The sequence below is a fragment of the Schistocerca serialis genome, chromosome 4 (genome assembly GCF_023864345.2).
Source record: "Schistocerca serialis cubense isolate TAMUIC-IGC-003099 chromosome 4, iqSchSeri2.2, whole genome shotgun sequence".
In the NCBI taxonomy this organism is placed as follows: domain Eukaryota; kingdom Metazoa; phylum Arthropoda; class Insecta; order Orthoptera; family Acrididae; genus Schistocerca; species Schistocerca serialis.
In genome coordinates this window covers 284,508,148-284,529,819 of record NC_064641.1, presented here as the reverse complement: position 1 = coordinate 284,529,819, position 21,672 = coordinate 284,508,148, and the positions used below count along the sequence as shown (strand labels likewise).

The 21,672-nt window shown below is 39.1% G+C and overlaps 1 protein-coding gene across 5 annotated transcripts in view; it reads right to left on the bottom strand.

The window, feature by feature from the left end:
- The window catches only part of LOC126473876 (uncharacterized), a 320,808-nt gene that overhangs the window by 251,489 nt on the left and 47,647 nt on the right, over nucleotides 1-21,672 (bottom strand). The gene's annotated exons all lie outside the window — the stretch shown is intronic.

Genomic DNA, 21,672 nt, shown 5'->3' with positions numbered 1-21,672 from the left:
GCTAGCTCTATGTGTAGGAAGATGTATAAGTTAAAGCGGGTGAGCAGGAAAAACAAATCTGTAATGTTCGAATCGGATACAATCTCAGCAGCATGCTGCTTGAAACAGGAAAGTTGTTTAAATATCTGGGCGCAATGTTGCAAAGCGATACTAAATGGACCGAGCATCTGAGAAATGTGGTAGGGAAGACAAATGGTTGACTTTCAGTTTATTGGGAAAATTTTACGAAAGTGTGTCTCATCTCTGAAGGAGACCACATAGACGACACTGGTGCGACCTATTCTTGAATACTGCTCGAGCGTTTGGGATCCGTACCAGATTGGACTGAAGGACATCGAAGCTATTCAAAGGTGGGCTGCAAGATTTGTTACTGGTAGGTTCGAACACCACATGTTTCGGAGATACTTTGGGAACTCAACTGGGAATCCCTAGAGAGAAAGAGACGTTCTTTTCAAATAACACTAATGAGAAAATTGACAGAACCAGTATTTGAAGCCAACTGCAAAATGGTTCTACTGTTGTAACATATGTTGCACATAAGGACCACAAAGATAAGATATGAGAAATTACGGCTCATATGGAGGCATAGAGACAGTCACTTTTCCCCTTGCCTTGCTTGTGAGTGGAACAGGAAAGAAAATGACTGGCAGTGGTATAGGGTACTGTCCAACACACACAGTATAGCGGCTTGCAGAGCGTCTATGTAGATATAGTTGCAGAAATAATGGTTCTAAAAGTACTCAAAGAAAACTAAACCTTTTAATTGCAAGTTACAGTCGTTATTAGTTTTATTAATTGCAAGTCTACAAAGTGCACGCCATAGAGTGGAGAGTTAAATAATTTATAAAATTACAGTGGCAAACTTAAACTTGTCTCTTTTCCTCATAGATCGATTCCCACAACTAAAAACGTTGAAGATGGATAGTGAACCTTTACTGCTGTAGCTAAGTTACTGAAAATCAATATTTTATCAAAGTAATTAATTATAATCATATGAAAGAATGCTCAAATTTAATACGAACACATATGGTTATTAGCATGTGTAATTTTAATAATGCTGAAGGAAAGCAAGCGCTATGAAGAAATTATTGTGGTCATTCAACGTACTGTTCAGTGACCCTGAAAAAAATCTGCACAAAAGGAAAATAAACAACTGTGTAGCATCAAAAGAATTTCTCTGAGCTGTCTGTTCACAAATAGGTATTGACTTTTCTTTCTTTTTCTTCTTCTCCCCGCTCTCTCTTTTCTTTAATGACACAAAAACTAAAATTTATGTGTAAGCAAAAGAGGCTTTGACTGTTGCTGCATTGGTCTCTGCCATGGGCTAATCTAAACCACTTTTTCACACTGTTGTTAGCAGACGTCACAATGTTACAATATGTTATTCACTTGGCTCCCCAAAAGTGAAGGATGTCTCGGTGTGTGTTAAAAATTGTCACTCAGGTAAGATCAAACAATAGACCATAATATACTGCACACCAAATGCACCAGACCACACTTACCCACAGAAGTGACGTGGAGAAACGTAAGTTTTCCTTTACTTTTTAAACTGCATTTTCTCTGCTAAAAGTATCAGTTTGATGGAGCCACAAAGATGATTTACTTTAGTTTCTAACCTGCCTGTAATAGCAAAACCATCCAGAAACATTTCTGTGAAAGGGCTTGTGGCTGTCTGTCCCAATCAGAATCACTTTCTGCTTATGAATTCCTTCTCAATGTAGCAGATAGCCACTGCCTGACACCAGCCAGCACCTACCCAGGTGGTAACGACATCTTGTACATATGATTTACAGCATATGTAGCAGCACTCGCATTGACAAGCAATAAATGATTTATTATTGTGGTTTGATTTTCTTGTGATAAATATCTTCCATAATTCAAGTGAGCACCGTACAGTATCAACTGTGGTGTGACCATTGCTCATGTAGAACATGATGCAAGGAATATTCAAGTATGTTCCCTACCATTACAAACAAATTTTACCTGAAATAAATAAATTTGTGTGTAAGTCTGTGGGTTGTTGTTTGGCATGTTGTAATGCAGGTTGCTACATGCGCATTTATCAAATGTCATTTTTTATTTGTGGTTCTAGCATTACTCTTGAGGTGACAAGTCGAATGTCGCATACTTGGAGGTCGTGAAGACATTAGAAAACACATTGTCAAATGGAGAAAGTATAACATTTGCAACATATTGTTTGCTTTTTATATTGGTGAGAGAAAGAGGAAAGGGGCCATGGAATGTGGATACTACTCATAACATTGGTGTCGTTTCAAGTAGTTTTATTTCGAAGTGAATTATTCGCCTTAATCATTGGATAAGGTTCTTAGGTTGGGAGAAAGGAAGATGTGAAGATTATAGTTTAACATCTTGTGGACAATGTCATCCTAGTATTTTCTTAAAACAGCAGTAAATCTACATCAGTATGGCCAGATGAGGGCATACGGGTACTTGTGCTCTAATTTAAACAACAAAAATCGGTGCATTTTTGCCTGAACATTATCAGCTGTCTCATTGAACATACCTGTTGAACATCTAGACTGGTGATATAGTATGGTGCTTTTATGTCAACTGTATTAAACAAAATTATGGGTTGAGGATTAAATAAAATTAAGTTTCAAGCAGTGGCCAGTGTGAGTTCACAACAATAATGTCATGCATCACGTGGCATATAGAAGGTGCAGGAATACGTATCTCATACTTCGTCTGAGAACACCTTTAATTCCAAACTAGTGTGTTTCTACAGGCACTAAATAAAAAATCTATCAGAGCACTGTCAAGCAGTTTTAGATAATGTGGGAGAATATGTTGTTCATAATTTAATTTATCTCTTATGTTTTCCTGCTGTCTGTATACAGAATGAAGTGACAAATGAAAATTTGTACAAAGGCTAGGATTTGAGCCCAGGTCTCCTGCTCACCAAGCAGATGCACTAACCACTACGCCACCTTGGCACAATCACTTTGCACGATTGTACTGACTACCCTAGTACACCTAAGTCCTCAATCCATACTCCCCTTCAACCTCAGCCCACTTGGAAATGCTGTTTGAGTTTAGGGGGAATACTAAGTGGGCTGAAGCACAAATGTGAACTTGGATTAAGGATAACATCCAGAGTCACGAACTGCAGCCTGAACACCATAAATTAAGAGGAGGGATAAGTATTTGGGTGGTCTTTCTCTTCATTGACTGTTGTAATTATATTGTAATTATTTTTGTTTTCCTGTCTTAAGTGCACTGCAAACTGGAAACTTTACTCACAAGCTGTAAATGAATAGAGGCCACTGGTTGCTTCATTACATCCCATACTTAATCTCCAACAGGACACTATACACATTTCCCGTTTTAGTAGTTGTGTAAATTGTTTACACTATCCGCTGTTCAGTTATTAGAATGTAATTTTCTTTTCAAATTAAACTCCTTTGGTTTTGAAATGTTGCAAGAATGCTTAACACTGACAGCAGCTTTGATGATAGATTACTAAAATCCTTGGACAACACACGTGACACTAAATTAAATTGATGAAAGGAGAAGATATAGAAAGGTATAAAATGAACCAGATTAAAGAGATTGAACACACCCTAAAATGAGGCTGATAGAAATGGCAAAATGGCTAACCATAAAACACTAGAGAAGTAGAAGACTGTACAAGGTTGCATGAGCAAAGGAACGTTAGATGCTGCCTACAGGGAGTAAAAAAATTGGGGAGACCTTTACAGAAAAGAAAGTAGCTCTATGAATATCAAGAACTTAGATGGCAATCCGATACTAAGCAAAGAAGGGAAATCTGAAAGAAAGATAGGATACATGTATAAAGTCTACACTATGGAAATAAACATTAAGACGATATAGGAAAGGAAGATGAAGTCTATCAAGATGAGATGGGGCTTATGACACCATGGTAGAAATTTGACAGACCACTGTAAGACCTAAGGTAGAACAAAGCACACTGAGTAGATGACATTCCCTCCGAATTACTGGAATCCTTGGGAGAAAATACCACTATAAAACTACCCCATCTGACATGCAGAGAACTATCCCATCTGACATACAGAGACGAGGGAAGTCAAAAAGTAAATGTACTTTTGAAATTTCTTGCTGTAGGGCTTGGTAACACTGCTAGAGTTCAGGGCTGAAGTATTGTCATCTGCAACAATTCTATACAACATGCCACTTTTATTCCTGCGCTGGTCGTCGTACTATAGTAGACCATGAAACATGTCGGTCTGCACCAAGGAGGAAAGGAGGGCAATAATTCTCTTTTTGTTTACAAAAGGTGTTCAACCTGCGCAAATTATTTGTTGAATGCAAGCACAGTACGGCGCTCACTCTTTATTGCAAACCAAATTCTATGAATGAATAGAGCACTTCAAACAGGGAAGAACTTCTCTATGTGACAAGGAAAGATCGGGCAGACCATTAATGTCAACAACTGAGAACAATTTGGAAGTCGTTGAGGGTATGGTGATGGAAAACAAGACAAATCACAGTGGACAAAATTGCCAATACTTTATGTATGTCATGGCTCAGTGTATTCCATCTTACACTACAGGTTAAATTTTCAGAAGGTGTGTGCAACCTGGGTACCGAAAGAATTGTCACAGCAGCGTAAGGTGCAATGGATGGACATCTCTCGTAAACATTTGGCCTGTTATCATCGTGAGGAAGATGGATTTTTACAGTAAATCATTACTGTCGATGAATCGTGTGTGCCTCTTCATTAAATGGAATTTAAACATCAGCCAACAGTTGGTAAGATTATGCCAACATTATTCTAGGACATGGAAGGTGTGGTAGCTGTTCATTTCAACCCAAGAGACAAAACTTTGAACTGTGAGAACTACTGTGATGTGTTGCAAACTAAACTGATACCTGCAGTCATATCCAAACACTGTGAAAAGGTGTCATCCTGCAGCAAGATAATGGACGTCAAAACAATTAGGGGGGCTGGGACTCATAATCTGAGATACACGCCATACAGTCCGGACCTGAATCCAAGAATTTTCTATATGTTTGGACCATTGAAGGGAGCGTTCAGGCGAAGTAGATTTGCAACCGATGCAGTAGTTATTGATGCGATGCAAAATTGGGGACAGTTGCAACCATAGAACCTTTTTTCTGACAGAATGAATAAGCATATGAAATGTTGGACAAAATGTGTTGAAGTGCAGGGAGGTTATATAGAAAAAATAATATATGTTTCAATTTTCTATCCTTACAATAAATATTTCTTTTCTCAAAAGACCCTCTACATTTTGACTTCCCTTCATGACAAATACCATCAGACTACAAAAAGAATGTAACAATTCCAGCTCCAAAGAAGGCAGTTGCTGATAGGTGCAAATGTTACTGAACTATCGGTTTAATAAGTCATCATTGCAAAATACTGACATGAATTATTTACAGACAAATAGAAAAATTGGTGAAAGCTGAGCTCAGGGAAGGTCAGTTTGGGATCTAGAGAAATCTAGGAACACGCGAGGCAATACTTATACTAGAACTTAGAAGATAGGTAAAAGAAGGGCAAAATTAAGTTTACCACATTTGTAAATTCTGAGAAAACTTTTGATGATGTTGATTCAAACACACTCTGAAATTCTGGTGGTAGCAGAGGTAAAATACAGGGACTGAAAAGTCAAACAATGGAAAATCCAGGATGGAATGTAACAATATGGTTTCAGTTACCTGTGACTGCAGTTTTGTGTGTGTGTGTGTGTGTGTGTGTGTGTGTGTGTGTGTGAAGGCCTTAATGGCCGAAAGGTGTAATTGTGAGAGTCTTTTTGTTGTACCTATCTGAGACTCAGCATCTCTGCTATATAGGGATTGAAAAGTTATTAACAAGTTGTATAGAAATGGGACACCACTCAAAGGACATTACAAGGTAGTAACAGTTAAGGTGTGAGATTGTGTTTTAGCTTACTGCTGGTTTGATTAAATGGTGTGTTGAGCAAGCAGTAAAGAAAATCCAGGAGGAGTTAGAAAATGGAATTAAAGTACAGGAACAAGAAACAGAAACTTTGCAGCTTGCCAAAGACATTTTAATTCTGTCAAAAACGGCTGAAGACTTGGTGTAAAATTTGACTGGAATGGATGCCGCCTTCAAAAGATGATATACGAGTAACATTAACAAAAGTAAAACAAGGGTGATGGAATGCAGTTAAATTAAATCAGGTATGGCTTAGGTAATTAGGATATGAAATGACAAGCTAGAAGTAGTAGATGAGTGGTCATTTAGGCAGCGATAAAAGTAAAGATGGTCAAAGTGAGTCAATAAAAAATGTAGAGTGGCAATAGCAAAACAAGCACTGTGAAAAGGAGAAACTTGCTGACAGTAATGTGATTCAATTGTCAGCATGTCTGGGGCATATTCTGGAAAGCAAATGAAACAAGGACAATAAACAGTTCAGACAAGAAGAGAATAGAAGCTTTTGAAATGTGGTACTATAGATGAATGCCGAAGATTAGAATGGTAGATCGAATAATAAGGAGGCACTGTATCAAACTGGATAGAAAAGAAGTTTGTCACACCTTGACTAATGGAATGGATTGCTAGGACACATTCTGAGAAGGGATCTGTCCTATACAACATGTCGAAACATTCCCTGAAGAAAGGTGTAGTTACTGTGGAGAAATGCTAAGTCCAGGTGGGTGGTGAGAAACCAGGACATGTTGTATCACTAGTTCCCAACTGCAGACCTCTGAGAGACTGGTGTTTGGAGGAAGAATCTAGAAACCAGGCACTGAGGGCACAACTCCCATGTTGTAGAGCATCATCTCCAACAGGATACTGTGTGTTGCCAGTATAGATCCTCTGCTTATGCTCATTGATCCTAATTAATAATTTGCTGTTAGTCATGCCAATGTAAAAGGCCAAATAGTGGTTATATATACATATGATGTGTGTCATTTCACAGTTGGCTCTCCCTTTGACAGTATACATTTTGCCAGTTACAGAGCTGGTATAGGTGGTGGAAGGAAGGTGCATAGGGCAAGTTTTGCAGAGGGGATGGTCACAGGGGTAGGAGCCATAAGGTAGGGAGATGGGTGCAGGTGAAGCGTATAGTTTAACAAGGATACGAGGTCTGTTCAAAAAATTCTGGAACATTCACAATTTCACGCCAACGATGTGTTGGAGTGAAATGCGATTAGGATCCCTGCACACACCTTTGCTTAATGTGTAACTGCCAGAGGTTTCATTATTGTATGTCTGTTAGTTATTGTTCAATGCTGTATTAAGTAGAATATTGTGTCGTACAGTTTGAAAATTTCGAGAAGGTAGAGTTTAAGGAGCAATACATATGCATTAAATTTTGCGTGAAACTCAAGAAAACCTTTACAGAGACACATCAAATGATGCAGAAAGCCTACAGTGGTAAGTGCTTAAGCCGAACTCAGTGTTACAAATGGTTCACATGGTTTAAAAATGGCCGGACAGAAGTTAAAGATGACCCTCATTCAGGACACCCTTCGAGACGTCTACCGACAACTCTCATGTCAGGAACGTCAATGAAACTGTGTGTGCCAATCGAAGACTGATTGTCCAAGAGATTGCAGAAGAATGTAATATTTCACTTGGATCATGTCATGAAACCCTTCACAGCATCTTGAAATGCATCGTGTTGGCACCAAATTCGTCCCACAGTTCATGAGTCAAGATCAGGAAGGCCATCATCTCTCAATCTGTGAGGAGCTTCTAAGTCACACAAATGAGAACAAGATGTTCCTTAGGAGACTCAGATTTGGATCTGTGGTTATAATATTGACGCCAAAGTTCAGTCTTCACAATTGGTCGGGAAAGGTTTTCCAAGACCAAAAAAACTTGTCATGCCTGGTCAAAAGTCAAAGTCATGCTGATGGTTTTCTTTGACTTTGAAGGATTAGTTCATCAAGAATTCATGCCACAGAGATAAACTGTTAATCGATGGTAATATTGCGAGGTTTGCTACAACTGTGAGAAAATATGAGAAGGAAATTACCTGAAATGTGGAGAGTGAATTCATGGCACTCGCTACACGATAATGCACCCGCACATTCATCCCTGTTGGTGCCTGACTTTTGTACAAAAAACGAAATCACTGTGCTGCCTCATCCCCCACACTCTCCAAACCTGACCACTGCAGACATTTTTTTATTCCCAAAGTTGAAAACCCCGTTGAAAGGACAAAGATTTGCAACAACAGACAAGACAAAAGAAAATTCGCAGACAGCACTTTGCGCAATTCAGCAAGAGGCATACCAAGACTCCTTCCGGAAGAAGAAACACCATTGTGAGAGGTGTATTAAATGTGGAGGAAGAGTATTTTGAAGGAACCATGCTCAATAAGCAAAAGGTACACATAGAAAAATTTTATGGGCAAAGTCCCAGAATTTTTTGAACAGACCTCATATTGTGGAGACTGGGAGAGCGATGAAAAGCTATTCTAGATGTTGTGGACAAAACCTCCAACAGAACAGACCTCATTTCAATGCATGATTTTAGGAAGTCAATGTCTTGTCAAAGTAGTTGGTTAATACTTTCAATACCAAGATAATACTTAGTGGCAAGGGATGTACTCCTAAGTTGTTTTTTGGAAGATTGGATGTGATGGCCCACAAAATATCAATTTGCATCCCCAATCTGAAAACCTTTCCAATAACGTACTTGACACTGAACCCTGCCTTGAACAGTTCCGACCACTATGCCAACATGATCCACCACCACTATCTCTCACACACCTACAAAGAATTCCTCACATTCAGCATTGCTTCAAATCCCTTCCTCAGGTCCCTACAACATGATCCTAATCTGTCCTCTGCAGAACTCCAGGCTCTTCACTCCCTAAAAGCTGATGACTCCATCATTTTCTCCCAGCAGACAAGGGATCTACCAATGTGGTACTTGACTGACACGTGTTATGTAAGTGAAGGTCTACACCAGATGTCTGACACCTCCACATACAGCATCTCCCATCAAGATCCCATACCTGTGATTCAAATTTTCAAACTGAACTGCAGCCCCTCCCTAAAACCTCAGGCCCTTCACAAGGACTAACACCTTAATCCATAGAACTTCTTACCCCACTCAAACCATGCATCCTAAGCTCCACAAACCCAATCACCCTGGCCATCCCGTAGTTACTGGCTTCAAAGCATCCACCAAACATATATCTGCCTTAGTTGATCAACACTTGCAACCCACAGTACAAAGACCTTCCTCCAATATTAAAGACACCAACCATTTCTTAGATTGTCTGAAATCTGTGTCTGTCCCACTCCCAACAGACAAGTTGCTTGTTACCGCTGATGCCACCTCCCTCTATACCAACATTCCCCATGTACATGGTCGGTCTGCTGCTGAAAATTTCTTCAGTCTGCACCTACCTGATTCCAGACGTATGACATCCTTCCTCCTCATCATAATCAACTTTATACTTATAAAGAACTACTTCATCTCTGAGGAGCAAACATACAAACAAATCAGGAGTAAAGCCATGGGAACCAGGACGGGTCCTTCCTATAGCAACCTTTTCATTTGTCACTTGGAAGGGGGTTTCCTGGGATCCATAAGCCTTCAGCCATTGGTTTGTTTTAGATACATTGATGACATCTTTTCCATATGGACTCATGATGAGGCTGATCTGTTAAAATTCCTGGAATCTCTAAATACATTCTCCTAATTAAATTACACATGCTCCCATTCCGAATACCATGCCACTTTCCTTGACATTGATCGCACCCTCACCAAAGATCAGCTACACACTTCACTTCACATTAAACCTACTAACAAACAATAGTACTTATATTTTGACAGTTGCCAACCTTTCCATCTCAAATTTTCCCTCTCATACAGCCTTTGCATTTGAGGCAAACATATTTGTTCAGACACACACTCTTTACAGCAATACACCACCACTCTCACCTTGGCGCTCACCGGACATTATTATTCCCAACAGCTTAGTTCAAACGCAGATTTTCCGGGCCATTACATCCAATCCTGCTACAGCTGATACCTGCAAAAAGGAGCTTAGGGGTACACCATTTCTCACTCACAACAGGAGGCCGCAACTTGGGTTGACAGATTTACTTCAAACTTTGTGCACTTTTAGTAGGCCATTAAAACAACATAATGCGCAAGTAGTAAGGTGCACTACTCTGGCAATTCTGAGAAAATCGCAAGAGAACCTTTACATGTCTATTATGTAACTGTACATAGATTCTAGACATTAATGTTCGTGATGGTCAAGTGGTTAATGTTTGAGCTCTGCAAAACAAGCACATTTTGGGCGGTCGTTCAACTCCAGCTCAAACTTCATTTTTAATCTATGTTTTATTTCATCACTGGTCATATTATTTAATTTATATGACCTTTGAAAGGTAATATAATTTTAAAAAGTGTATTTGCATGAAGTTTTAGTGAATTTCATGTTATTTGACTAATTAATATTTTTAATTAAATTTAATTATTAGAACACACATATTTATAACTACCGACAACCAAACGAAGAAATGCATAAAGTTTTCCTAAAAATGTATGCCTGCTGTAACTTGTGAAATCCATTATACGTACAATCTGATACAGTACCCGGAATTACATTGTACCTCGACACTTCCAGCTGCAAACCAGAGGCAGGCCCCATTTGGCAGGTAATCTCCATAGCAATGAGACGTTGCTAACACAGCAAGAACGAATAGCGAGGTGCAAATTTTTTTAATGTCACAGAATTTACACTTGTACTACAAAATTGGAGGTTTGGGCAGGAGTCAAGCCATCGCCTCATACTCGTTTATCTTACAAAGCTCGAAAGGTAACCACTTGAGCATATAAACTCCAATGTTCAGCACCTACGCATAGGTACATCAGTTACACAATGGACGTTATACTTCTCTTGCAATGTTCTCGGAATTGCCAGAGTAGGCACCTTACTACTTGCACATTATGTTGTTTTATTGGCCTACTACCATGGACCTCCTACCACCACCTACACCAGCCTTGTAACTGGCAAAACATATACTATCAAAGGGAGAGCCAACTGTGAAACAACACACATCATATACCACCACCTGTTATGTAAACACTGCTCGGTATTTTACATCAGCACGACTAATACCAAGTTATCAGTTAGGATAAATGGGTGTAAGCATAGGATGTATGCTGGCAACACACAATATCCTATTGCAGAGCATTCTCTACAACATTTCAGTCGTGACCTCAGTGCCTGTTTCACCACACGTTTCATCTGGATTCTTCCCCCAGACACCAGCTTCTCAGAACTCTGTAGGTCGGAACTGGCACTACAACATATCCTTGGTTCTCGTACCCACCTGGTCTCCATTTACATTAATTTCTTCACAGTAACTAATAGTTTCTTCACTCCATTTTAGTTTTCTACACCTTAATTTTCCACACCTTCATTTTCTGACTTATTTTTCATTGTCCCCCTACCAACTATATCACATAGGTTGCACTTAGCTTTCCACTCTTATTAACTCGTTCATAATGTTTTAGCAGTAATTTCTGTCTTGCATATTCCCCTATCTTCCACCATCATTTTCCTTCACCCCTCTTCCTTCCCCTTCAACTTTCTGCCAGAAGAAGGAGCCAATGGCTCCAAAAGCTTGCAAACTGTAATACTTTTTACATGCGTGTTCTCCTACCACCACTTGGCGAGTTGATTTTTTATCCATCCAATTACATTAGTAATTAATTTTCAAACATTGATTATTTTTGTTGACATGCATATAGCCTATCAGTCAGGTTTCATGCAAGAACTGCATGCCAAGTACACATCGCCATTTCACAAGAAAAAAGACAGAATCATTTTGCAGACGATGAATGCTATGACACATCTGTATACAACAGTGTCACTGAAAAGTGTCAATGGATATTGTTCCCACAGCATTATATCTTTCTTCAGGAGCCTCTGGGCAAATTAACACCAAAAAGTTAAAAAACAACTTGTTGTTGTTGTTGTTGTTGTGATCTTCAGTCCTGAGACTGGTTTGATGTTGCTCTCAATGCTACTCTATCCTGTGCAAGCTTCTTCATCTCCCAGTACCTACTCCAACCTACATCCTTCTGAATCTGCTTGGTGTATTCATCTCTTGGTCTCCCTCTACGATTTTTACCCTCCATGGTGCCCTCCAATACTAAATTGGTGATCCCTTGATGCCTCAGAACATGTCCTACCAACCAATCCCTTCTTCTAGTCAAGTTGTGCCACTAGCTTCTCTTCTCCCCAATCCTATTCAACACCTCCTCATTAGTTATGTGATCTACCCATCTAATCTTCAGCATTCTTCTGTAGCACCACATTTCAAAAGCTTCTGTTCTCTTCTTGTCCAAACTATTTATCATCCATGTCCCACTTCCATACATGGCTACACTCCATACAATTACTTTCAGAAGCGGCTTCCTGACGCTTAAATCTACACTCAATGTTAACAAATTTCTCTTCTTCAGAAACGCTTTCCTTGACATTGCCAGTCTACATTTTATATCCTCTCTACTTCGACCATCATCAGTTATTTTGCTCCCCAAATAGAAAAACTCCTTTACTACTTTAAGTGTCTCATTTCCTAATCTAATACCCTCAACATCACCCGACTTAATCAGACTACATTCCATTATCCTTGTTTTGCTTTTGTTGATGTTCATCTTATATCCTCCTTTCAAGAAAATGTCCATTCCGTTCAACTGCTCTTCCAAGTCCTTTGCTGTGTCTGACAGAATTACAATGTCATCGGCGAACCTCAACATTTTTATTTCTTCTCCATGGATTTTAATACCTACTCCGAATTTTTCTTTTGTTTCCTTTACTGCTTGCTCAATATACAGATTAAATAACATTGGGGACAGGCTACAACCCTGTCTCACTACCTTCCCAACCGCTGCTTCCCTTTCATGCCCCTCGACTCTTATAACTGCCATCTGGTTTCTGTACAAATTGTAAATAGCCTTTTGCTCCCTGTATTTTACCCCTGCCATCTTTAGAATTTGAAAGAGTATTCCAGTCAACATTGTCAAAAGCTTTCTCTAAGTCTACAAATGCTAGAAACGTAGGTTTGCCTTTCCTTAATCTATTTCCTAAGATAAGTCGTATGGTCAGTATTGCCTCATGTGTTCCAATATTCCTACAGAATCCAAACTGATCTTCCCCAAGGTCGGCTTCTACTAGTTTTTCCATTCGTCTGTAAAGAATTCGTGTTAGTATTTTGCAGCCGTGACAACTTAAGCTGCAAATATCGAGTAGTTAATATAGTAAAATCTGGAAAAATGGGAGAGAATAAGTTTCAATATTATATCTGACATGTCTTCTTACTATTTACAGAAAATAATACATTGCTTTTGTTGGATTCTTGGCCTGGACAAGACAGTACCTCTGCCTTAAGGAGAACGACGAAAAGACTGTTAATATAATTTGGATTCCATGTGGATTTAATGATGTGTTCAGCCTCCTGATAGAGAAATTGTTTGACAGTGTGAATCTTTTTCAGAAAATTGTCAGACAATGTAATTTCCAATAGCTCTGCAATTCATCAGCGGATTGGAAGTGCTAAGTTCAGACACTGTGAATTGTCAGTCTGCATTACCACATTTTACGTATTTGATCACATATTCCTGGTAAGCACAACCATGGCCCCTACCATTTCTCTATCTATCCCAATTTTGTCTAAATAGAACTAGTAATCACTGTGAAGTGCCAGTGTGCCTGGTTTAAAGAAAATGTTTGTTTTTGTCATCCAACAGACACTTTGCATTTTGTGATGACTACAAGGAATAAACAAGAAACTGTTTCATTTTTAGTAAAATATATTGCCTTGATTTTCTTTCCTTTACTGGTCACTCGTGTAACAATTACATCTGCAAAAGCTTAGCTGTTGATACAGGGTGTTTCAAAAATGACCGGTATATTTGAAACGGCAATAAAAACTAAATGAGCAGCGATAAAAATACACCGTTTGTTGCAATATGCTTGGGACAACAGTACATTTTCAGGCAGACAAACTTTGGAAATTACAGTAGTTACAATTTTCAACAACAGATGGCGCTGCGGTCTGGGAAACTCTATAGTACGATATTTTCCACATATCTACCATGCGTAGCAATAATATGGCGTAGTCTCTGAATGAAATTACCCGAAACCTTTGACAACGTGTCTGGCGGAATGGCTTCACATGCAGATGAGATGTACTGCTTCACCTGTTCAATTGTTTCTGGATTCTGGCGGTACACCTGGTCTTTCAAGTGTCCCCACAGAAAGAAGTCACAGGGGTTCATGTCTGGCGAATAGGGAGGCCAATCCACGCCGCCTCCTGTATGTTTCGGATAGCCCAAAGCAATCACACGATCATCGAAATATTCATTCAGGAAATTAAAGACGTCGGCCGTGCGATGTGGCCGGGCACCATCTTGCATAAACCACGAGGTGTTCGCAGTGTCGTCTAAGGCAGTTTGTACCGCCACAAATTCACGAAGAATGTCCAGATAGCGTGATGCAGTAATCGTTTCGGATCTGAAAAATGGGCCAATGATTCCTTTGGAAGAAATGGCGGCCCAGACCAGTACTTTTTGAGGATGCAGGGACGATGGGACTGCAACATGGAGCTTTTCGGTTCCCCATATGCGCCAGTTCTGTTTATTGACGAAGCCGTCCAGATAGAAATAAGCATCGTCAGTAAACCAAATGCTGCCCACATGCATATCGCCGTCATCAATCCTGTGCACTATATCGTTAGCGAATGTCTCTCGTGCAGCAATGGTAGCGGCGCTGAAGGGTTGCCGCGTTTGAATTTTGTATGGATAGAGGTGTAAACTCTGGCGCATGAGATGATACGTGGACGTTGGCGTCATTTGGACCGCAGCTGCAACACGGCGAACGGAAACCCGAGGACGCTGTTGGATCACCTGCTGCACTAGCTGCGCGTTGCCCTCTGTGGTAGCCGTACACGGTCGCCCTACCTTTCCAGCACGTTCATCCGTCATGTTCCCAGTCCGTTGAAATTTTTCAAACAGATCCTTTATTGTATCGCTTTTCGGTCCTTTGGTTACATTAAACCTCCGTTGAAAACTTCGTCTTGTTGCAACAACACTGTGTTCTAGGCGGTGGAATTCCAACACCAGAAAAATCCTCTGTTCTAAGGAATAAACCATGTTGTCTACAGCACACTTGCACGTTGTGAACAGCACACGCTTACAGCAGAAAGACGACGTACAGAATGGCGCACCCACAGACTGCGTTGTCTTCTAAATCTTTCACATCACTTGCAGCACCATCTGTTGTTGAAAATTGTAACTACTGTAATTTCGAAATTTTTTCCGCCTGAAAATGTACTGTTGTCCCAAGCATATTGCAACAAACGGTGTTTTTCTATCGCTGCTCGTTTAGTTTTTATTGCCGTTTCAAATATACCGGCCATTTTTGAAACACCCTGTATGAACTGCAAGTTATTCAAACAATTAATAACTTGAGGTATTTCTGGTGTGGTTTAAGCGCTTAAAAATCATGTATGAGCACTTTGGACTTGGTGCTACATGGCACTATATTCTCTTCTTACGGCTGCATCTACTTGTTCACCAATTCGCACCATTGGCAAAAAGGGTTGTACAAACCACTGTTATAAGCATCTCACTATGCTGCAAATATGAGAAACTTTACTTAAAAAAAAATTAATAAATAAATAACTGCAGTGCATCTTATGAATTTATAATTTCCTAGTACCACATTCACTAATTTTTCTTTAAAAAATAAGTATAATTGCTGTGAGTAAATAAAAGATAATACCAAAGAGCAGGCAAAAGAACTCCACGCAGCCTCACCTCCACGTGGTGCTGCATGCTGCATGGGCTGTAGTGCTCACTGCCTCAACTGCGTAGTACAGTTCTGCTACATGGTGGTGAGCGTGGGTGCTGGCTAAGAGGCCAACATAAAATAACAAGATGGCAGGCCCTAGTAGTCATAATGCAGCTTGGCAGGGTATGGGGGCGGGAGGTTTACAGTGCATCTTAGCAGCTAAAATTTTGACAGTGCATTTCTATTCTTATTATGTTAAAGATTTAAGTTTAGTTTTCGACATGTCAGATTGCACCACTGCCTTGTGAGGCATCTATGAATCGCCAATTTTATAATGGAAGGTAGTGTTAGGAGAGGGGGACAAAAATATTTGAGGGTCAAGGCTTGAAAACAGTAAGCAGGTCCTAGTAGATGTTAACTTCAATAACTATGAAGAGGATGCATACGACTGATTAGTGTGGAGAGTTGCATCAAACCTGTCTTAGGACTGAAAACCACAGCAACAATAACAACATATGTACGCTTCTATAATGAAGATCCCCGCCCCAATCTTCTGAATGATTTGAAGCAGCCCTCCACGACTTCCTCTCCAGTACTAACCTCTTCACCTCTTAGTGCAGGACATGCTAACGTCCAACAAAACTCACAGCAGTGAAAGACGGATGGCAGCAAACTGATTATCTAATTGTAACATATAGAATGTTTGTAGTGACCATCATTTTAGTTGCATGTTAAATGATATGATCTGTCAGTTAAATTATCTATTAAATGAAAACAATTGTTACAGGCAAGTATAGTGAGCAACAAGTTGCCAAGAAGAGAGAATCCTGTACAACAACAAAGAGAAATGTGCATGTCTACACTCAGTCCTGATTGTCAGCCAACACAACACTGTCTTGGTAACATTCACAAGGCAGAAAACACACAACATTCAGATCAGTTCAGAACTCATTCAGCATCTGTCAACAGATGGAATTAAATTAAAATTGGTGTCACCAACTAACTCACATTCAGCCAGCAATAATCAATTATTCTGAAAGATTCTTACTTACAGGTGACTCTGAGTTAGTAAATATATGTTTCTGAGTCCATGAAGATTGTTAAATGTAGAAACTACAACCATCTCATCTTCTATATCATAAATCGTCCAATTTCACTGTCACTGAGACAATTAGGAAGTGCCGAAAGCTGCAGTTGTTCGCTAGTGTAGTGGCATTGTTGTTACACTTTTTGAATGGTAAGTGACAGTTGTAATATCGCTAGGGACAAAATTTTTCTCTCTTCTACGACAGAGCTGTATATCTATTGGTGACAAACTTTTAGAATTGTGCAGCTGTTAATGACTGAGTTTTTCCTCCTCCTGTTGAGATATTACACAACTTTGTTGAATGAATTTTGGCAGTGAATAATTTATTGTGTGGGTTTTGTTATGCATCACTCCCTCTTCTATATCTCCATACTTTCTCGATAGTCCTTTAAAGCTTGAGTATGGCTGTCGACTGCACATAGAGAGAGATCATTCTGAGACCTAAAGTGCATCACATACTGCTAATTCTTAACAATTTGGACATCATCTTGTTACAGATACTTTGTGTTATAAAAATAGAGTTTTGTTGTAAGGTTACCACGTTAAATTTTACTTACCTTTTACAGTATTTTTATGTTACTTTATTGAACACAGCATGAAAATGTAAGAGTGAAATTAATCCCGAAAAACATTCTCCTACAAGTTAACTTGCCAGACCAAATCTGAAGCACATTTTCTACATCTTCATCTACACTATTCAAGCCACTGTATGTTATGTGTCTGAGAGTACCTTGTACCACTATTAATTATTTCCTTTCCAGTTTCACCTGCAAATAGAGTAAGAGAAAAATAGTCTATATACCTTCATAAAAGCCTGAATTTATCTTATCTATGTATATTGGCAGCAGCAGGACCATTCTGCACTCAGCTTCAAATACCACTTCTCTAAATTTTCTCAACAGTGCTCTGAGAAAAGAATGTCATCTTCCCTCCGGGGATTCACAAACCATCTCTGTAATTCTTGTATGTTGGTCAAATCTACCAGTAATAATCTAGCAGCCCTACTCTGAATTACTTCGATGTCTTCCTTTAATCTGACCTGGTAGGGACCCCAAACACTCAAGTGCTACCACAGAGTGGCTTGCACTAGTGTTATATAAACAATCTCCTTTAATGATGTACCACACTTTCCTAAAATTCTCCCAATGAATTGAAGTCGATCATTCACCTTGCCTGCAACCATCCTTACATGCTCATGCCATTTCACAAAGCTTTGCAATGTTACAACTTATCGTGAGTGTGTCAGGCCACATGCTACTACTGCTGTATTCCAACATTATGGGATTGTTTTTACTATTCATCTGCATTAATTTACATTTTCCTACATTTAGAACAAGCTGCTGTTCATCACCGCAGTAATAAATTTTGTTTAAGTCATCTTGTCTCTTCCTACTGTCACTCAAGGATGACATCTTCCCGTACACCACAGGATCATCAGTAAATAGCCACAGACTGCTGCTTACCTTGTCTGTCACATCATTTACAAACATCTCTATATATAAATTGAAGTCACCCCTTCACATCTGTCTGTATGTATTGGCTAATCTCAGGAATTGCCGCAATTTTGATGCGGTTTTGACTAATATAGTGGAACTTCGATTTTAAGTTTTTCATGAGTCTACACCATAAATTTGAAGCCCCTGTGAAAAACCCATAAGATCAATGGTAAAAATTCCCTGATTTTACATTTCTTCCCAGTAAAGTCTACCTCGATTCTAGGTTCTTACTCGACGTCTCGCTTGACTTCATCTCATTTTCTTTCTATTAGCGTCTGATGTCACTGAACAAGTTATAAGTGGCACAAACTACAGGGACGGTTCATTCCACAGGTGACTGCAGAGTTGAGGGAATATTTTAGTCCCTTGCGAGAGGGGAGACGTGAGACAGGAAATGCTGACGTAATCCATGATCGGCGTTGCCAACAAAACTTGCAACGTTTAGCTTCACCACGCAATTATGATACTATTAAAGCTAGATTGCAGCAGCAATGGACAAACACAACAGTTGACACAACGTATTCCAAACTCAGACAATACGTGATGAAGGGGACCAGTTGCCATCTTTTCTTGTGGAACTTCTATTTGCATGTATTTCTGATGTATTGTGTTCAGTAACAACATTAATCATCGACTTTTTAAACTGAAACACTGAGTCTCGAAGAATATGCTCGGCCATAATCAAGGAAACGTCGGCCATTTCTGGCTATTGAGCCCTTATTGGCTGGCAACTTGTTAAGTCACCCAACAGCCAGCGCAGCCACCAAACCACACAAAAACAAGTAAAATGAGCTCGCCTGCTGGATGTGTGGAGAGAGCGAGCAGCCCTTCAATGACGAGAGTGCAGGTAGGGATGAAAGCATTTTGGGAAGTGCTGAAAATATGCTTTTTGCACAAATGATGTGCTATGGAAGAGATTTCACATGGAAATAGAACAAGGGTTTTGTGATAGCACATTTTAAAGACTTTTGTGTTCAAATCTGACACAATGCAGTTGCATACACTACTCATGTATATACTTTGCACCACATACTGCAGTGACAGCATGAAGTGAAACTGTACCACCTGAGCTTTCTTTCAAATTTACATTTTATACAGTGTACAGAAATTCACTGAGTCTACTTCTAATAAGCTTGTAACATCAATTAGGGAAGTGAATTCATTTTTCCACTTCTCTGTTTCTCTCACTGAGGCTAAAATGATACTTGGACCGTGGCAAGCATCTAAAGTGTGCCTCATAAGAGAAGCATTAAACAATAACATCAATGGTGACAAATTTTGTCACTGAGCAGATGTCTGCATTTATGCTTATGGTTTAACCACTTAGCTGCTGTGATACTTTTTTTTTTAATTCACCATGTTCATCAATTTTTGCCTTTTTTTTTTTTTGGTGAGCACAAAGAAAAGATCTCTCAAAAACGTGTCTTTTGATGTATAATTTATGGTTGTAGTGTATAGGAAAATATCTCAATTACCTTGTACCAAGATAACAATTTCAATTTTTTGAAGAGTTTTTAATTGCTGTTACACACTTGATGAAATTCGTTACCACAATTATTGTATAAACATGGTATTGTGCATTTAATTTCCTTCACTTGTACAGATGATATACAACGTACTGGAGAGTATTGCAATTTTTAATCATATAAGCCAATTACGTGTATTATTGCTCGTATTTTGGGGGATTATAACATTTTCCCCAATTTTGCATTTTCCACAAATTTGCATTTTTTAGGTCTGGAACACACAAAAACTTGAAACAGGAGTTTCACTGTAGATCCTCAATTTATGAGGAATGTTTTTTTATGTAATTTATAAATATTTCATACAAATTGTTTGAATTACAATGAACTGATGTTAAATTGTAAATACAAAGCCATTGCCAACTAGTAGGCAGGCTTCCTAACTCGAGAGAGAAGCCGTGCCATGAGGGAGCAGAAAAAGTGAGCAAATTCACATCTGGTGTGGTGGTCCATGAGTAAAGCATCTGGCTAGGAACTAGAAAGTTGCAGGATCGAATCCTGGCTGGGTCACTTTTTTTTCCACTCTGCCTTTTAACCTAGCATTCACCATCTCTCAATGATGTGGCAATTTGCCAGAAATGATATTTGCCTTGGACTCCACATTACACTGTAGCTCTCCTTTTTCCCTGTCAAATAATTGGTTGGCAACATGCAAGTTGCCTAAGTGACATCCAACTGACTGCAATCATTTCAGAACAACTGTGTGGTGAAAATAACATGTGAATCCAAAATCTGGGGTTTGCAATTCTTTGTGCATGAAGTAAAACACAGAATGGGATGCAGCTTTGCTTCCTTTATATAACAAAAAGCAGCCCCGTATATGACTCAACTTTCAGCTTTCCGCTGTAGTAAATAAAGATAAGAACATGATTCTCTGAATGACAGGGCGAAAGATGATATTTCTTTGGACACTTTCAAATTATATGGAAACTGGTAAATGAATCTTCATTGATGAGAACAAGACTTTTAAAGATCATAAAGAGATAGCAAAATCTTCTTGAAAGGCATTCAGAAATTTCTGCTGGATGAATACACACAATATGGAAATACTTCTAAAGATGGCTGATGGATGCATTTCGAAATATGATGACAATTTCAGACTGCCAATTTCTGCTTCCCTTACGTTGGCAATCTTAATCTGCACTTTTAATTCACTGAAATTGTGTCAAACAACGGACAGTGAGTTCCCCTAATTTGAAGTATTGTAATAGATATGGCCAACAACAAAAAGATAATGATCCATCTTGGGATGTGAGACTTACAAACTGAAACAATCAAATATTTTAAACTAATTGTTTCCCTGCAATCATCTGGTAACAACTGCTTAGTGAAAGAATGTGTGTATCCAAAATATATGGTCTTTTATTTTATGCTTCAAGTAAAATATTTTCGAAAAAAGCTACTTCAGTAACTTTGCTTCATTTACTTACAGTATGGTCTTTCAGAAGCGCTGCAGATGACTCAAATTCCAGCCATAAAGAGTCCATGACAAACAGCTGCACCCATGAGTAACAAAAATGCATCACAGTGCATACTGAACTTCACAGGTGGTGCGCTGTTAACACAACCTAAACATGTACATCATGCTTTTTTCCTATTCTTTTTATTTGTTTTGTTGAGGTACCTCAGCAAGCCTCCAATACACACACACACACACACACACACACACACACACACACAATGCTTTTTTCCTATTCTTTTTATTTGTTTTGTTGAGCTACCTCAGCAAGCCTCCAACACACACACACACACACACACACACACACACACACACACAATTCGCATTCAATATTGAC